Genomic DNA, 19,438 nt, shown 5'->3' with positions numbered 1-19,438 from the left:
AACGGTTGAGGTGGATTTTTTTTTCAATTTCAACACACCTCCTATTTTTATTTTATTTAACTCTATAGCTATATAGAGCCAAAAATTCCAAAATCGGCCAAATTTGCATATTAGAGCTATGCCAAAAGTCCGATCCGATTTTAAAATTTTTTGAAGAAATCGTTTTTTAGCCACAATAATAAAGTGGTAAATTACTTACTTACTTAGTTGGCCCATTACAGAACATTTGTTCCATAGACCGAACTAAGAAAAGATCTCCATTCCACTCTGTTTTTCGCTTGACTTTTTGGAATACCGCGCCTTTTCATTTCTTCATCCACTTGTATGCTCCATCGAAGCTTAGGCCTGCCGATTCTGCGTGCACCGCCATGTGGCATGTATTCATACGCCTTTTTAGCGGGTTCATCATCGCTCATTCTCATGATATGTCCTAGCCAACGCAATCGTTGCATCTCGATACGTTTAACTATATTCATGTCTTTGTATAGCTTATATAGCTCGTGGTTCATACGACGTCGATATTCACCGTCAACGCAAATCGGCCCGTAGATCTTTCGAAGAATTTTCCTCTCAAACACACCAAGCACTGCCTTATCTGCTTGCGCAAGTAGCCATGCTTCGGAGCCATACATTAGCACGGGTAGTATCAGCGTTTTGTATAGTGTTATTTTTGTTTGACGAGATGTTTCTTTGTTTTTAAATTGCTTACTTAGACCATAGTAGCATCTGTTGGCCAATACAATTCTTCTTCTTATTTCACAACTGATGTTGTTTGTTGTGTTTATGGCAGTGCCGAGGTAGACGAAGTCTTTAACTACCTCAAAATTGTAGGTTGGTACCTGCCACAGTTGGTCCGAGCTCTATGGACGCTTTGCGCGTCGGCACCATCAATTTGGTCTTTTCGCCGTTTACCGCCAGACCCACTTTCGCAGATTCTGCTTCGACCTTCCTAAAGGTATCAGTTACTTCCTTTACTGATCGTCCCATGATGTTTATGTCATCAGCATAGGCAAGTAACATCTGGCTATTGGTGTAAATTGTGCATTTGCATCTCGTGTTACCTTTTCCAGCAAAATGTTGAATAGGTCACACGAAAGGCTGTCTCCTTGTCTGAAACCTCTTTTGGTACAAAATTCTTCGGAGAGTCATCTAACAAAGCCGGATGAGCTTTCCGGGGATACCAAATTCAGACATTGCATGGAATACCTTTGATTGGAGGGGACTGTCGAATGCTGCTTTATAATCGACAAAATGTGAAATGTGTCGATCTGCATCTCTTGGGTCTTCTCTAGGATTTGCCGCAAGGTAAATATCTGGTCGATGGTGGACTTACCAGGTCTAAAGCCACATTGGTATGGTCAAATTATTTCGTTGACCATTGGCTTAAGTCGTTCGCACAATATCCCTGACATTATCTTATAGGCAATAGGGAGAAGACTTATGCCCCTATAGTTGGAGCATACAGTCTTATCTCCTTTCTTGTGGACGGGACATAGGATGCTCAGGTTCCAATCGTCGGGTATGCGTTCTTCCTACCAGATGGTGCTAACTAGCTGATGCATACACCTTATCAGCGCGTCCCCTCCGGTTTTAAACAGCTCGGCTGGTAAGCCATCGGCTCCTGCTGCTTTCTTATTCTTCAGCCGGTTGATTGCTGTTTTTACCCCACCTTGACCGGGCGGTATAGATTCTATACCATCTTCTGGGATTGGGTCTGTGGTATCATCGTCTTCGCTACTATTGGATACCAGCAGATTGGAGAAATGTTCCTTCCATATCCTGAGCACGCTATCTGTATCTGTTACCAGATTACCTTGCTGGTCTCTACAGGAGGATGTGCCTGTACCAAAGCCATCTGTTTGATGTTTCACTCTTTGGTAGAATTCTCGGACTTCATTCTGGCTCCTGTACATCTCGATTTTTTCATACTCCCGCTTTTCCATTTCTCTCTTTTTCTTGCGGAAAATACGTTTCTCTTCTCCCCTTTTCTCCCGCTATCTCTCTCGTGCGCTACGCGTTGCTAGTGATTGTAAAGTACCTCCATATGCTGCATTTTTCTCTTCGGTAGCAGCACGACACTCCTGGTCATACCATGAATTCCTTTGTGGAGGTCTCTGGAATCCAAGTATGTATTTTGCGGCTGTTTGCATGGAGTGGGCAATATTTTGCCATTGTGTTGTTATGTTATCGGGACAAGGAGTGATCGCGTTAAGCAATTGGGCTAGTTGAGTGGAATATGCTGTGGCTATCTGTTGTGTCTGCAGCCTATCGATGTCCAACTTCCGCGTTGTGTCTGTTCGTGCTTTATTTGCAACGTTTAGACGGGTACGTACCTTTGCTGCAACAAGGTAGTGGTCCGAATCAATGTTTGCTCCTCGGAACGATCGTACATCCAACACGCTGGATGAATGTCTTCCATCTATCACAACATGATCAATTTGATTACTTGTTCTTTGATCTGGAGACAGCCAGGTGCCCTTATGAATATCGAGATGATTAAATCTGGTACTGCTAACTACCATGTTTTTTGCAGCTGCAAAGTCTATCAGCCTCATACCATTGTCAGATGTTTCACTGTGGAGACTGAATTTCCCGACTGTTGGGCCAAAGATATTCTCCTTTCCAATTTTGGCATTAAAATCGCCTAGAATGATTTTAATGTCATGGGCAGGGCAACGATCATATGTTTCTTCTAAGCGCTCGTAAAATATATCTTTGGTCTGTTCGTCCTTTTCTTCAGTGGGAGCATGAGCGCAAATAAAGCTGATGTTGAAGAATTTAGCTTTTATTCGAATTGCAGCAAGTCTTTCATTCACTGGGGTGAAGCTGGATACCAGATGTTTTAGTTTCCGACTAACTACGAATCCGCAACCAAACTCATGCTTTACGTCGTGGCAGCTATAATACAGTGCGTCACCTTTAGGTGTTGTTGTGACGCCTTCCCCAATCCATTTCCTGTATGGCAGTAATATCGGCCTTGTACTTTTCAAGTACGTCTGCCAATGCGAAGACTCCACCTTCTCTATAAAGAGTGCGAACATTCCAGGTGCAGATTCGCAGATCATGGTCCTTAAAACGTTTGCGGGGTTCGTCAACTTTAGAGGGGTTTGTTTTTATTTTCTTTCGTTTTTTCATAGTAGGCTGTTTTTTCTAGGGGAGGGTTACTAACCCGACGCCCAAACCCAAGTTTTTAACGTTCTTATGGGTGAACGCACGGCATATGTTAGCTCACTACCTTTAATGGGTGTTAAAGGCAGTTCCCCAGGTGACACCACGGGGAGGTCAGTGTCCACTTGAGATGAAAGAGGGACCAAGATAAATCCTGGGCTTTGCCATGTTAAAACCGGTCAGGACCGTTCCTTGGTATCTTCCATCCCCTACGTCACCCTAAATTACTATGGAAACAAAGATCGCTAGGTTGGCACGGATTAACGTTAACCGATCACCATAAAATTTCATATATAAGGCTTTTGGATCAAATAGAAACAATTTGGGAGTAGGAAATCCAAAAAAAAAGAAATTTTGTTTTTTTTTGGGTCACCCTAATATACATACACTCCACATCAGTAGAATAGAACACCTACATTTTTGTTAATGTTCGCTTATTTATCCCAAAATGAATGAATCTACGTTTTTAATTTTGTGGGGATTTAAAGTCCATGATGTTCCGTACCAAACACAGAAAAAATTATGTTTCTAGCTTTTCGCGAAATGATTTTCTGATCAATTTTCAGATAGTACTATGAAAAATAGACATTTATTTTTGGTCATCAGGATAGAACAGTCACTTTATTTTCGCGAATTTGTGAGATATTAACGCCGAAATTTCTTTCAGTCGATAAAACAAGGCTTTCTAATCATTTTCAGCCAAAGAAAACCTATAAATTATTCCGCGGACACCGAAATAACAGCGTTAAAGGGTTTAAATTGGCAGATATTTTAAACATATCGAAATATCAATAGGAGTCGCGGAGTTATGTCATATTTCTTCACAATAAGATAGAATATGAAACAGACAAGCTCGACGGATACAATCGAGTGCTTCGGATGCTGATAAGATGGAACATTTGCAAAATAATTATGAAAACGTCAAAATTTCTCATAAAAACCATGATGTTTTGATCTATAAAACGGTTTTTCCGCGAACAAGTCTGCCGTTTAAAGGTTTGGAAATATGCTCCAGATTTAGAGGAAAGTAATCTGATATGAAAACAAACGCTATTTTAATACACTGAGGGAAATTTTAGCTCATTTTCAAATTGAACACACCCTTTGGACTTTGAATTTTATATGTGTTCTTATTTCGTTGTCCGCGACTGTTCTCAACAGTGTTATGCTCCAATATAAATGGACCAGGTTATGCTCTCCATACCGGATTTTACGAATTAGTAGTTTTTTAACTAAACTCGCAAATGTAAAAGACCCGTTTTCGCGGAAAAACACAGTCATGGAGATTGAGGTTTTAGGTTTCGTATGTTGTTTTAAAAAGTACTAAAATTTCTCTCAATGTATGAAAATAACGGTTGTTTTCGTATCAGATTATCTTCCTTCAAATCTGGAGCATATTTCCAAACCGTTGAACGGCAGACTTGTTCGCGGAAAAACCGTTTTATTGAACAAAACATCATGGTTTTTATGAGAAATGTAGACGCTTTCATAATTATTTTGAAAATGTTCCATCTTATCAGCATCCGAAGCACTCGATTGTATCCGTCGAACTTGTCTGTTTCATATTCTATCTTATTGTGAAGAAATATGACATAACTCCGCGACCCCTATTGATATTTCGATATGTTTAAAATATCTGCCAATTTAAACCCTTTAACACTGTTATTTCGGTGTCCGCGGAATAATTTATAGGTTTTCTTTGGCTGAAAATGATTAGAAAGCCTTGTTTTATCGACTGAAAGAAATTTCGGCGTTAATATCTCACAAATTCGCGAAAATAAAGTGACTGTTCTATCCTGATGACCAAAAATAAATGTCTATTTTTCATAGTACTATCTGAAATTTGATCAGAAAATCATTTCGCGAAAAGCTAGAAACATAATTTTTTCTGTGTTTAATACGGAACATCATAGACTTTAAATCCCCACAAAATTAAAAACGAAGATTCATTCGTTTTGGGATAAATAAGCTAACATTAACAAAAATTTAGGTGTTCTATTCTACTGACGTGGAGTGTATATTATTGATCAGCATTAAATACTAAATTGGCATAATCATGTCCGCCTGTCCGTCCGTCTAGAGCTCGCTACATTTGAGATAGAGCTTTATAATTTGGTACAGAAATTTCCATTACATCTATGTTGTTTGGTATTGAAAATGGGTTGCATCGGTCCACATTTTGATATAGCCCCCATAGAACTGTACATCCCGCTTTTTGGTATTTTTATGGTTTTAGCAACATTATCATACCGAAATGCCCTTATTAGGGTACAAAAAGTTCTCCATAAGATTTGTCAGTATAAGTCCACGTTTTGATATGGACCCCATGGAACGGTACCTCCAGATTTTCGGTATTCAGCGCCATTATCAAACCGAAATAGCTGAAATTTGGTATTTAGACTTCGATGTGGGTATAAAAAATTTCAGAAGATAATTATTAGTATAGGTCCAGGTTTTCATATAGCCCCCATAGAAGAGTACCTCCCAATGTCCGTTTTTTATACCCTACACCACTATAAGTTGGTTTTTGGCCAAAAAGTTTGTAACGCATCGAAATAATGGTCGTAGACCCATACATACATATAAAGTGGTGTGAAAAATAATAAGGACAGCGACATTCACAACTTTTGGTTCCTGTAAGTAAAAGTTTAAAATGAATTAATTTCTATTCATTAAATGTTAAATCTACCGGCATTTTTTAGTTTTTCTTTGCAAATATGGGTAAAAATACGCATTGTTATCACGCTACTCGAGAAATCAATAAATGTTTACATAAATAAGGAAATTCATACAGAAAAAGCTTAGAATCTTTAAAAACAATGGTGGAGGATGCAGCTAAGTGAACTTCAAAGACAAAAGTCGTAACAGAAATCCAAAAATTGCACCTGTAATAATAAATGCGTTATTCGATGATTAAAAAAGATCCTTTTACCATATCTTTACAAATAAAAAACTACTTAAATATTAATTTTGACGCATCAACAACTCCTAAAACACTCTGCGGTGGCCACATTAGAGCTCACAGTGTCAGAAAAGCATAATTTTAATCGACAAATTATACACTACCTACGTAGTGGTGTAGGGTATAAAAATATTCACCAAAAAATACAGTTTGCTAGAAGTCACATAGCTTGGTCTAAGAAAAATTGCGTACCATTCTTTGGTCTGATGAAACCAATTATATTTTTTTGTTCCGATAGAGAAGTTTATCAGGGTTGAAGACCTAAAAATCAATAATTTAACCCAAAATATACATACATTAATATACATCATACATTTTCTTACTATGCTGTGGGGTCTCTATACAGTATTCAAAGTGTTTTTGAAATCACCAGATTACATTTAAATTTTGAAAAATATAATTCTTCCGTATGCTGAAGGGGGTGTGCCTCTCAAATGAGTCTTCAGCAAGGTTAATGACCCAAAAATGACGGCAAAATGAAAAAAGGTGTTCCAGGATAATTAAGTTAAGTTGTTAGAATGGCCCATACAATCCCTTGATTTGAACCCGATTGAAAAATGTTGTGGAATGAAGTTAAAAAATCGAGCAGGGGAAAGTGTCCATCAAATTATGGGGACCTTTGGCAACTTATACAGGTTGCGTAGGACGCGATACCAGTAGAGAAGTGCCAAAATTTGGTCCACTCGATGCCCAGACGATGCGCTTCCGTTTTAGAAAACAAAGGATCGTCTAAAAAGTATTAATGACACTGAAACACTTTATCTATCATTATTTAGTAAACACCTGCATTCATTTCTTTCAAGTTTGGTCCTTATTAAAAGATGTCATGAAGTGTCCTTATTATTTTTCACACACCAAACTACGACAATTCGCATAAATTATAAAAGATAAATAAAATATGGTTACAAGCAATCAAGATATTGTTATAATACACTGTGCAACACGAAAATTATTAACCATATTCTGACACCGCAGCGTGGTAGAAGACCAAAAAAGAGAGGACACGTGTCTCGCCGTTTTTTCGTATCTCATCAACATTCGCGGTTATAGGCCTCCAAAGGTTTGAGGCTTTGATGTAAAAAGGGTCATTTAGTCAGGGCTATATCTTCCAAACCGTTAGGAAATTTGAATTTATCTCAGAGGTAAAGTTGTAGCTCTTGTCTTAAAGAACAAAAATTGTGAACATATACATATAATCCATCAAACTTCATCGGCAAGATCAAAATCGCCATGGTTAAATTTATTTTAAAATGTTGTCTCATGTTTTGTTATACAGCTATCAAACCGATCAAATTTGAAGGAAACAACCAACTACAAAAATGTACCTCAGATCTCAATAAACATCTTTCTAGAGTATACGAACTCTGTAGAAAACGGATCTTAATGGTCAAAATAGCAAAACAATTTCAATTTTTATCCTCTTTTCTCGGCTTCTGCTCCATAGATACTAAACCGTTCAAAATTCAAGAAAACAATCAACCACAATATTGTAGCAAATGCATCAATAAACGACTTTCTGGAACATACGAAATGTCTATGAACGGTCTTAATGGTAAACAAGTGAGAAAAGGCTATAGTCGGTACGGGGCCGACTATGTGATACCCTACACCACTAACTCTGTGAATAATCTTTTCACTCGAAAACATTTCTTTTATGGAGATACGAAAGTTTTCACCTATCTGGCTTTTATACCAAATGACTTAAGGCGAACTGAACCAAAATAATTAATATTTAATTTTATATTTGACATCACCAACATTCGTTCGTTCGTATAAAAGTTTCCCCCAGAAATGTGTCAGTATAGATCATAGGTGACCAAGAAGAGAAACTCTAATATGAGAATGTATTGCAGAAAACGCAATTATTGCAAATGTATTAGTAAATTGGCAATTCAAATAACCCAGCTAACAGAATTTCTGAAAAAAATCCGATTCTGATGCCGAATTCGGTACGAAAGCAGAACAACCCCCACTCAGAGACAATTTTGTTTTAATGTGCTATTTATGGAAGCTTCTAATTTCAAACTTTCTAATGAATTTGCCTGTTGTTATCATTTTGTGATTAATAGTAGAACAATGTGCATGAGTAAGTTGAACCTATCAACACTAGCTTGAATTATTATATGTTGCATTTATATTTAAAAAAATTAAAAATTGTGTATTAAAAATTGTAATTTCGACAACAACCGAACAAAAAACGGCCTTAGAAAATCGATTAGAAATCGGAACGAATTCGGAATGACAATTCTTAAGATTCTTCAGAAACTGTGCAGAGATTCTTAAGACAAACTTATAGAAAATCAGTACAAATTCTAAGAAAATATTATAGAAATCGGCAAAATTTTCTAAAAAAAATTAAGAAAATCTCAGAAAAAATCGGAAATCCGAGCCCTCGGAAAAAATTGTTAGCTGGGAAGCTGTTTAACAACAACAAATCAAATCACTTGTTCTCTTTGTTACGCTCTTTCTTGGCAATCGTGTCGTAAACTGCAAAAAAAAAACATCGGCACCGCCGTGCAAAGCTTGAACGCATATGGTATAGATCCACGTTTTAATATAGCGCCGTGGAACGGTATCTACCGATTTTCGGTATTTTGAAGGTTTTAGTTACATAACCGAAATTGAACGCATTATCCTAGAGGAATAGGCAAAACTCGATATATAATAAATAAGCAGTATGTATAATATACCCTTTGAGGGTACTTTTTACAGTTCACGGCACAATAACAAATATTTTGGTAAGGGGTATTATGTCTTTGTGCATTTGTATGTAACATACAAACGGAAACGAAATAGACCCATAGTTCCTTTTGGGGATATACATATAATCACTTTCTGAGCCGATTTATGCATGTCCGTCCGTCTGTCCATGTATTTTTGTTCGCAACGTACCAGTCGCATTTTTTATCCGATTCGGCCGATTTCGCGTATTTGCTGCACCAAACACGCTATATAAGTTCGATTTCAATGATATTTGGAATGTGTGACTGAATTCGATCTGGAAATAAATGTGCCAAATTATATCGAAATCGGTTAGGATCTGGATATAGCTCCGATTTATATTTTACATATTCACAGTGGTGTAGGGTATCATATAGTCGGTCCCGCCCGACTTTGATCCTTTCCTTACTAGTTTTTATTTTAACATTTTGTGGCAACTACAAAAAATCATCATACTAATTGTTTTATGATGTGAAATGTTAAATAAGCAGACGACAACTTAATACATTTTCATTTCATTTGTCCGAGAAAACAAATTATTTAATTAAGACGTGTTTTTCACCCCGTCTCTTTGCCTAGCACGTTAGCTGCTGCTAACACAATGGTGTGTATGTGTGCAATCATTGCAATTGTTATCAATTAATTATTTGCGCTTGTAAATTGTGTGAACTCAAATAAAATATGTATGAAATAATGATGTTCCAGATACGTTGTTGGTCTGGTAGTCGTTCTCTCGGTCTGTCTCTGTCAATCACTTAGTCCGTACGTAAATGAAATTATCTGGACCTTTATGATCTGATTTTGATGTAGAAACAATACTCTTTAAACATGGCATGGCGATTTATTAACAACGAAAACTGTTTCAAAACCTTGAATCGACTTTAAAACGTTAAAATGCGTTCATGATGCCAATTAAACAGAATGTATTCTGACTCTTAGCACTGATTTTAAATAACAAATCAAACCCTTAAACGATTGAATCATATTTCATTTCACATTCAACTAAGTTGATAGCAATGTTTCTTTCCACCTAAGATTCATATCGATAAACACTCGAACCGATTTATGTTATTTACATTTTCAAAGAATGATAAAATAAACAAACGGAACTGTCGACAATGTTCTGATAAGTGACGAAGAAATCAGTAAAATGCCCATGAATGCACAAAATGCAATTATTCTGTTATTTATAGTTAAGTTGGGGCTGTATTCTGCCGCATGATTTGAATGTTAAACAGTTTAACATTGCAAGGAATCAGATTTTTTGTATGCATATTTCCAAGTGGCTCCTAGTGATTTTTCCGAATAAAAAACGTCTAGGAATAAATTTGCACGTTGCGCAGTTGTACATTTATTTCCATATTGGCTATTTATAGTCGTCCATACTTTACAATAAATTATTCCGGGCCTTAAGACATGTGAAGTTATAAACACTTTAGAGCTTTTTTGGTATGATAAACCTCTAGAATTATAACTAGAAATACAAATTTTATAATGTTTAAAAATAAAGATTCTCACAGCCATCTTGTCATTACATATGGTCTGTTCTAGAACTGCAAGAATCTAAAAAAAAATTGTTAACGTAGTAACAATTTGTAGATTCTTGCAGGTTCTTTTCTTTTGTACTGAGAAACTCTGCGAATGTATTATTTTTATTTTACCAGTTAATGTAATTTTACAAAGTCGTGGGAACTGTTCAGGTATACCATGTTTTGACTTTTCGAATGCCGCCTTAAAGCCGAAAAAGTTATATTAAGTATCTATCGTCTTTTGAGTCATTTCTGTGGACGGGCGATATTGAAGTTCCAATCATCGGGTATATATTACTCGTACATGCACCTTGTCAGCGGAATTAAGAAACCACAGACTTCTGACCGCTGCACACTGGTCGAAACCATTGATCTAGTCAAAAAATCAAAGTATAAAATTGCGAAATGTTTTCCAGTGTATAGATTACAGACTAGGGCGGGGCGATTTGAAAACCTTAATGGGCCCTTCGCGTTTCTGATTCCTGGGGTTGAACTGAGCAAAAAAGTCTACTGGACCATATGTCTACGATGAAAATCGAGCCTCCCGATTTTGACTTTAAGTTATTTATCTACGTTTTTTTGATATCTTGGCATATAACAGCCAAACCATTGAGATTTTAGAGCCAACACAAAGACAAAAATTGTAGCCAAGACAGCAGTTAAGACCTCTCTAATATGTCGCAAAAGCATTGGAACGCTTTTTCAGGCAGTTTTGGTCTTGAGAAGGTGCAAACTTTTCGGAAAATGTCGATAAATGACATTGTGCTACAAAATTTGACCCGAAAAATATTCAAGCGTTCTGATGCAAAATTATTTCGTGTTGGGATCCATGGACAACGACAATGCCTTTATTTCGTTTGGGTCACTTCGTTTTATTTTTTATTACGGTAAACGTAGTGAAAATCTGGGTTTCTTTTATTTTCAAATTTAAACGGGCATATCTTATTTTTCCACAACGGATTTCTTTTGATCCTTCTTCGTTTTAAAGGGGTGTCTTGTGAATAAGCTATTATTGTTTTAAATCGGTTAACAAATGGCTAAGTTATAGTGGTTTATGTCTGAAAACCCCCACAAAAAACCTATAAAGGAATTTCTCATAATTTTCAAAATAAATATTGAACAAAACGAAAAAATATTATATTTTTGAAAATTATGAGAAATTCCTTTATAGTTTTTTTGTGGGGTTTTTCAGACAAAAACCACTATAACTTAGCCATTTGTTAACCGATTTAAAACAATAATAGCTTATTCACAAGACATTATTCACCCCTTTAAAAGGAAGAAGGATCAAAAGAAATCCGTTGTGGAAAAAATAAGATAAGCCCGTTTAAATTTGAAAATTTAAGAAACCCAGATTTTCACTAATTTTACCGTTATAAAAATAAAACGAAGTGACCCAAACGAAATAAAGGCATTGTCGTTTTCCATGGATCCCAACACGATATAATTTTGCATCAGAACACTTGAATATTTTTCGGGTCAAATTTTGTAGCACAATGTCATTTATCGACATTTTCCGAAAAGTTTGCACATTCTTAAGGCCAAAACTGCCTGAAGGAGCGTTCTAATGCTTTTGCGATGTATTAGAGAGTTTTCAACTACTGTCTTGGCTACAATGTTTGTCTTTGTGTTGGATCGAAAATCTCAATGGTTTGGCTGTTATATGCCAAAATATCCAAAAAACGTCAATAAAAAACTTAAAGTCAAAATCGGGAGGCTCGATTTTCACGGTAGATATATGGTCCAGTGGACTTTTTTGCTCAGTTCAATCCCAGGAATCAGAAACCCGAAGGGCTCATTAAGGTTTTTTTCCTTCCACACAAATCGCCCCACCCTATTACAGACACTCTGCTGACTAAAATTTTGTTTTCACTTTTTTGTTGTTGTAAATATTCACTCAGTTATTAACTGTCATATTTCTTTAATTGTTTAATAAATTCGTAGTAAAACTAAACAAAGTTTATTTTTTATTGATAGGGGAGCGTGTAAGTTTAATTTAAAACAAGTAAAAAAGCGTCGGGGGAGGCTGAAACCCCTAGAGAGCGCGTCGCAGGTGGCGGATGGCGAATGCTTCCCATATGCGGAGGGTGGCGGATTTACCAATACTTCTCGCATATGGGTGGTAGGAGGGAAATCAAATACCTCCCGCGGACCAAACAGCACGGAGAGAAAACTTCGTAACAAATCATTGAGCAGCGTCTGTTCCCACATTGGGCGGCTGCAAACAGCGTCTGAACTCCAGAGGAGCGGCTTATAATATAGAAGGACAACTTTAAACCCTTCAGAAGGCAACGGGAAACCACTGAAGTAATTATTTCCCTAGAAAATCATACAATATGCAAAACGAAAACCAAAATACACGGCCCTCAGTCTCCGGCCAAACGAGGGTGCTAAGAATCCCCGGAGGTAAAAACAACAAGAAGCTGAAAATTGGAACGTGGAATGTCAGAAGTTTGTACGAAGTTGGAAAATTGAACAATACCATTAATGAAATGAATAAGCTCCAAATTGATATACTTGGTGTCAGTGAAACATGGTGGACAGATAGAGGAGAGTTTAAATCCCAAAATGCTATGGTGTATCACTCAGGAAATATGGATGGAATACACAGGAAAGGTGTAGCTATTATAGTCAGAAAAGACATAGCTAATAGTGTAGCTGGCTCGATAGCGATGTCAGATAGAGTAATGATGATAAAAATCACAGGAAAACCATTAAATTTAAACATAATTCAAGTTTATGCCCCCACATGTGATGGAAATACCGATGAAGTTGAAAACTTTTACAATGACATCAACGAACTGATAAAAATGACGAAATCACATGAAATAACGATTATTCAAGGTGACTTTAATGCCAAAATTGGAAGCGAGAAGGTATATGGTATAACAGGAAAATATGGCTTGGGAGAAAGAAATGATAGAGGAGATAGGCTAATAGAGTTCTGTCAAGAAAATAATCTGACTATTACCAACACACTTTTTCGATTACATCCCCGAAGGCTTTACACATGGAAATCGCCACAAGATAATAGAGGAAACATAGTACGGAACCAAATCGATTTTATAATCATCAATAGACGTTTTAGATCCTCTGTGACAAAATGCTCAACCTATCCAGGAGCGGACGTACCCTCAGATCACAACCTACTGATGATGAATATGCGAATAAAATTGACAGTAATCCGAAAAAAGAAAACATCCCGTAAATTGAACACAGAGAAACTCAACAATCCAACAACAAAAAATGAAATCAAGCACCTCCTAAACCATAAACTTGAAGATATTGATGTGAACGATATGGATAATGTATGGCATAGCGTCAAAGAGACAATTTGCAATGTAGCAAACAACTCCATAGGAAACAATACAAGAAAAAATCAAGAGGAATGGATGACAGATGAAATCATAAAACTTCGATAAGAACGAAGCAAGTATAAAAACGTAGATTATGAAAAATATTGGGAAATAAATAAGGAAATCCGCGCTGCGACACGGGCTGCAAAAAATTTATTACTGAATCAAAAATGCCGAGAAATTGAACACTTTCAATACATGCATGACGACTTCAACCTACATAAAAAGTTGAAAGAAACTGCAGGAATTTACAGAAAAATATCTCCAGCAATTCTTGTAGATGAAAATAACCAGCCGATCTTCGAAGCAACTGAAAAAAAGAATTTATGGAAAAGATATATTAAACAAATGTTCACAGATGAAAATCGATCAGAAAATATAACCGACTTGAATGCTGACGTCACTGGAACCCCTAATACGCGATCTGAGGTGGAACAAGCTCTAAAGTCTCTAAAAGACAAGAAAGCAACAGGGCCCGACGAAATCCCCTTAGAAATACTGAAATTAATTGATGGAAATAATATACTATTGATAGTGGAATTACTTAATCACATATATAATACAGGACAATATCCAAATGATTGGCTAATCTCAACCTTTATTGCAATACCGAAAAAATCAAATGCAAAAAGGTGTTGCGACTACAGACTTATTAGCTTGATGTGCCACATTCTAAAATTGTTTCTTAAAATTATCCATAAACGGATATATGCCAAATGTGAAGCTGCTATGGGAAACTCTCAATTTGGGTTCAAAGAGGCTATGGGTACCCGAGAAGCCCTTCTCTGCATACAAGTACTTGTTCGGAAATGTAGAGATGTGCAGAAGGACGTTTTTATATGTTTCATTGACTATGAAAAGGCTTTTGACAACGTCCAGCACGATAAATTAATGACTATTCTGAGAGACATTGGTATTGAAGAAAAAGAAATAAGATGCAAACAAAACCTGTACTGGAATCAGAAAGCCCGGATAGAAGTAAATGGCGAACTAACTGATGAAATATCAATATCTAAGGGGGTCAGACAAGGATGCATCTTATCACCTCTGCTGTTCAACATATACTCACAAAAGATATTTCATGAATCGATTGAAACTGAACGAATAGGTATAAAAGTGCATGGAACATTAATAAATAATATACGTTATGCTGATGACACCACACTAATAGCTGGAAGCCTATCAGGATTGCAAAAACTATTAGATAGACTTACATGCGTAAGCGAGCTATATGGCCTTAAAATTAATATAAAGAAGACAAAATATATGGTAATCAGCAGAAAGGATCAAAATTACAATACAATACTCAAAATAAAAGATGATACAATCGAACGCGTTAAAAACTTTACATACTTGGGAACACTGTTGAACGAACAATGGAACATGTCAAAAGAAATAAAACGTCGTGTGGAGTTAGCCAGAGGTGCTTTCTACAAATATAAGAAAGTTCTTACTAACCATGACTTGAGTCTCTCGACAAAGACCAGATTCGTAAAATGTTATATTTGGTCCACATTATTATATGCAGTAGAGGCGTGGACAATAAAAAAAGCTGATGAGAAAAAACTTGAAGCCTTCGAAATATGGGTATACCGTCGCATTTTGAAAATACCTTGGACTGCGCGGGTCACAAATGAAGAAGTCTTAAGAAAAATGAATTTGGATCGACAATTGCTGAAATCTGTCAAAAGCCGTAAAATTGCATACCTAGGACATCTCATGAGGAACGATAAGTACAAATTTCTCCAGACCATTATTAAAGGCAATGTTGAAGGAAATCGAGTTCGAGGCAGAAAAGAGTTATCTTGGATTAAAAACATCCAGGATTGGACTGGATACAGTAATGAAAGAAATCTAATACACGCAGCAAGAAATAGAGAATTAATATCACTAACATAACATAAAATGAAGTATATAAAATAAAATGTATAAAGAATATATTTATTATATTGTATGATCGCTTTATATCCGAATACCGGATGTGCAAATAAAGAAGAAGAAGAAAAAAGCGTTAAGTTCGGCCGGGCCATAAAATATTCTGAACTAAAATGGTATAAATAGTTTTCATTCCTGTCCCCAACTATAAGTGGGTATGTTAAATGTCAGATAATGTACATAAAATGTATTATTCGGTAGGCCCTTTTTTATGGTGCCTATATCTTACTATGTATGTTGACAATTTTTGGTGGGCTAGAAATTGGGAGGTACCGTTACATAGGGGTTATAATAAAACATGGACCCATGTTGACAGTTTTTGATGGGAGCCTTTAATATCAAATAACTCCTAATTCGGTTAAAAATTGTAGCTAGAATCCTCAAATTTCAAATTACAGAAAGTTCGTCCAAAAAATAAAGCTAAGGTACGGAAAATCGGGAGGTTTGTTTTGGGGCTATACAAAACATGGACCTACGTTCGGTTAAACATTTTAAGTAAAATCCTCAAAGTACCGAAAATCAGGAAATATCGTTATATTGGGGCTATGTTGAAAATTGTTGATGCAGATGTGTGGTGACCACTACAACCTTAAAATGTCAAATTACAGTTAGTTCGGTTAAAAATTTTAGCTTAAATTGCCAATTACTGAAAACTGGGAGGTACCGTTATATGGGAGCTATATCCGAACATGAATCTATGTTGACAATTTTTTATGGAGAGGTGTTGTGACCACTAAGAACTTCAAATGTCAAATTACTGCTAGTTCGGTTTGATATTGTAGTTAAAATCATCAAATTACTGAAAATCGGGAGGTACTTTTATATGGGAGCTTTATCAATACATCGACCTTTCTTGAAAATTTTTGGTGGAGAGGTGTGGTGACCACTAAGAATTTCAAATGTCAAATGTTCAAATTACAGATAATTCGATTAAAACATGTAGGTAAAATTCTCAAAATACCGAAAATCCGTTATATGGGGATACCGAAATCCGTTATACCGAGGTACCGTTATATGGGGCTATACCAAAACATGGACCTACGTTCACAATTATTTCGAATATAAGTTTTTTGGTCACTAAGAACCCTAAATATCAAATTATAGCTAATTCGGTCTAGAAATGTGAATTTGAACCTCAAAATACCTGAAATCGGGCGGTAACGTTATATGGGGGCTATCCCAAAACATGGACCTATGTCCACTAGTTATATAAGTTTATTGACATTTAAGAACCCTAAATGTCAAATTATAGCTACATCGGTCTGAAAATGTAGCTAAAAACGTCAAAATACCGTAAATCGAGGGGTACCGTTATATGGGGGCTATACCAAAACGTGGACCTATGTCCACAACTTTTGTTATATAAGTTTATTGACACTTAAGAACCCTAAATGTCAAATTATAGCTACATCGGTCTGAAAATGTAGCTAAAAACGTCAAAATACCGTAAATCGGGGGGTACCGTTATATGGGGGCTATACCAAAACGTGGACCTATGTCCACAACTTTTGTTATATAAGTTTATTGACACTTAAGAACCCTAAATGTCAAATTATAGCTACATTGGTCTAAAAATGTAGCTAAAAACGGCAAAATACCGTAAATCGGGGGGTACCGTTATATGGGGGCTATACCCGAACGTGGACCTATGTCCACAACTTTTGTTATATAAGTTTGTTGACACTTAAGAACCCTAAGTGTCAAATTATAGCTTAATCGACCTGAAAATGTAGCTAAAAACGTCAAAATACCGTAAATCGGGGGGCACCGTTATATGGGGGCTATACCAAAACGTGGACCTATGTCCACAACTTTTGTTATATAAGTTTATTGACACTTAAGAACCCTAAATGTCAAATTATAGCTACATCGGTCTGAAAATTTAGCTAAAAGCTTCAAAATACCGAAAATCGGGGGGTACCGTTATATGGGGGCTATACCAGAACGTGGACCTATGTCCACAACTTTTGTTATATAAGTTTATTGACACTTAAGAACCCTAAATGTCAAATTATAGCTAAATCGGTCTGAAAATGTAGCTAAAAACGTCAAAGTACCGTAAATCGGGGGTACCGTTATATGGGGGCTATACCACAACGTGGACCTATGTCCACAACTTTTGTTATATAAGTTTATTGACACTTAAGAACCCTAAATGTCAAATTATAGCTACATCGGCCTGAAAATGTAGCTAAAAACGTCAAAATACCGTAAATCGGGGGTTACCGTTATATGGGGGCTATACCAAAACGTGGACCTATGTCCACAAGTTTTGTTATATAAGTTTATTGACACTTAAGAACCCTAAATGTCAAATTATAGCCAAATCGGTCTGAAAATTTAACTAAAAACGTCAAAATACCGTAAATCGGGGGTACCGTTATATGGGGCTATACCAAAACGTGGACCGATATAGCCCATCATCGAACTTGACCTGCCTGCAAACAAAAGACGCATTTTCCCAAAATTTCAGCGTCCTATCTCCATTTTTGTGGATGCTAGAGTGATTACCACAGACGGACGGACGGACGGACGTGCACAGATCGACTCAGATTCAAAAATTATTACTTTTTTATGTTTTTAGTGCCATATCCTTTTGTTGAATGGAGCGTAACTACCAAGGTCCACTGAGGTTCAGTCCAATTTTTTTACTAATTAAATTGGACTTCCTAGATTCCGAATAACCACAATTTTGCTGCAAATAGCTGCAAATCTTGCTGATAAATGGTCTTAATAAATAGCTTATATCCTCAAAATACCCAAAATCTGTCGGTACAGTTATATGGGGCCATATCAACATGTAGACCTATGTTCACAATTATTGGTGGAGAAGATCTATAACCAACGAGAACCTCCTATGCCAAAACTCAGCTTATTTGGTCTAAAAATGTGGACAAAATCCTAACAATACCGAATATTGGGAGGTACCGTTATATGTGGACAATATCAAAACGTAGACCTATGTCCACAATTTTTGGTGGAGAATGTTTGTGTCCACTGGGAACATCAAATACTAAATTACACCTAATTTGGCCGGAAAATGTAGCTTTAAACCCCAAAATACTGAAAATCGGGAGGTACCTTAAAAGGGGCCTATACCTAATCGTGGACCTATGTTCACAATTTTTGGTGGAAAGGTTTAGTGATCACTAGAAACCCTAAGTACCAAATCGCAACTAATTTGGAAAGAAAGGGTGGCTTAAATCCTCAAAATACCGGATATCAGGAGATACCGTTATATGGGGGCTATACCAAAATATTAGCCGATGTAGTTCATATTAAGTACATTATTACACACGGACACAGACTGAGTTTGTGCAAAATTTCAGAAATATATCTCCATTCGTTTCCAAGTTATTAATTTCGCGCCGCTAGATCAGTGATTTCGACCACTGTGCGCTGTATACATGCTATCCCTACCCCTGGGATCATAGCTCCGGAACTCTCGAGATTCACTCTCTACTATAGCACTCCTGCGTTTAGAGAAAAATGGAGTATACTCTATTTTTCTATGCTACTAGAATAAGAACACGTATGCTTTGCTCGTTTTCGAGTGGGATTAAAATACGTACGAAATCGAGCGGTTTCCACTCTTGTCGAGTACTCTTTCTAGTTTTTGTCATACCTTTGTTTTATTTGTAAATGAGGGTATTTTCGCAGTCCACAGCTGCATACGAAACAAATATGTTGAAGATCACTGACTTCTTCCGCTGGCAAAATGAACTACCCGCTAGCAAGATGAACTAACTCGGTATCTGAAATACGTC

General features: G+C 36.6%; 1 protein-coding gene across 3 annotated transcripts in view; it reads right to left on the bottom strand.

Moving 5' to 3' along the window:
• Positions 1–19,438, bottom strand: part of LOC141394127 (glycoprotein-N-acetylgalactosamine 3-beta-galactosyltransferase 1-like) — a 91,848-nt gene that overhangs the window by 27,261 nt on the left and 45,149 nt on the right. Inside the window, exon 3 of one of the 3 annotated variants that reach the window (XM_073968043.1) lies at positions 5,749–5,802. The exons of the other annotated variants lie outside the window; for them this stretch is intronic. The gene's annotated coding sequence lies outside the window, so the exon portion shown is untranslated. The remainder of the gene's footprint in view (positions 1–5,748; positions 5,803–19,438) is intronic. 3 annotated transcript variants of the gene reach the window in all.

This window comes from Musca autumnalis, unplaced genomic scaffold (genome assembly GCF_047663935.1).
Source record: "Musca autumnalis isolate F117 unplaced genomic scaffold, ASM4766393v1 scaffold_2, whole genome shotgun sequence".
NCBI classification, from domain to species: domain Eukaryota; kingdom Metazoa; phylum Arthropoda; class Insecta; order Diptera; family Muscidae; genus Musca; species Musca autumnalis.
This window is presented reverse-complemented; position numbering and strand designations above follow the sequence as displayed.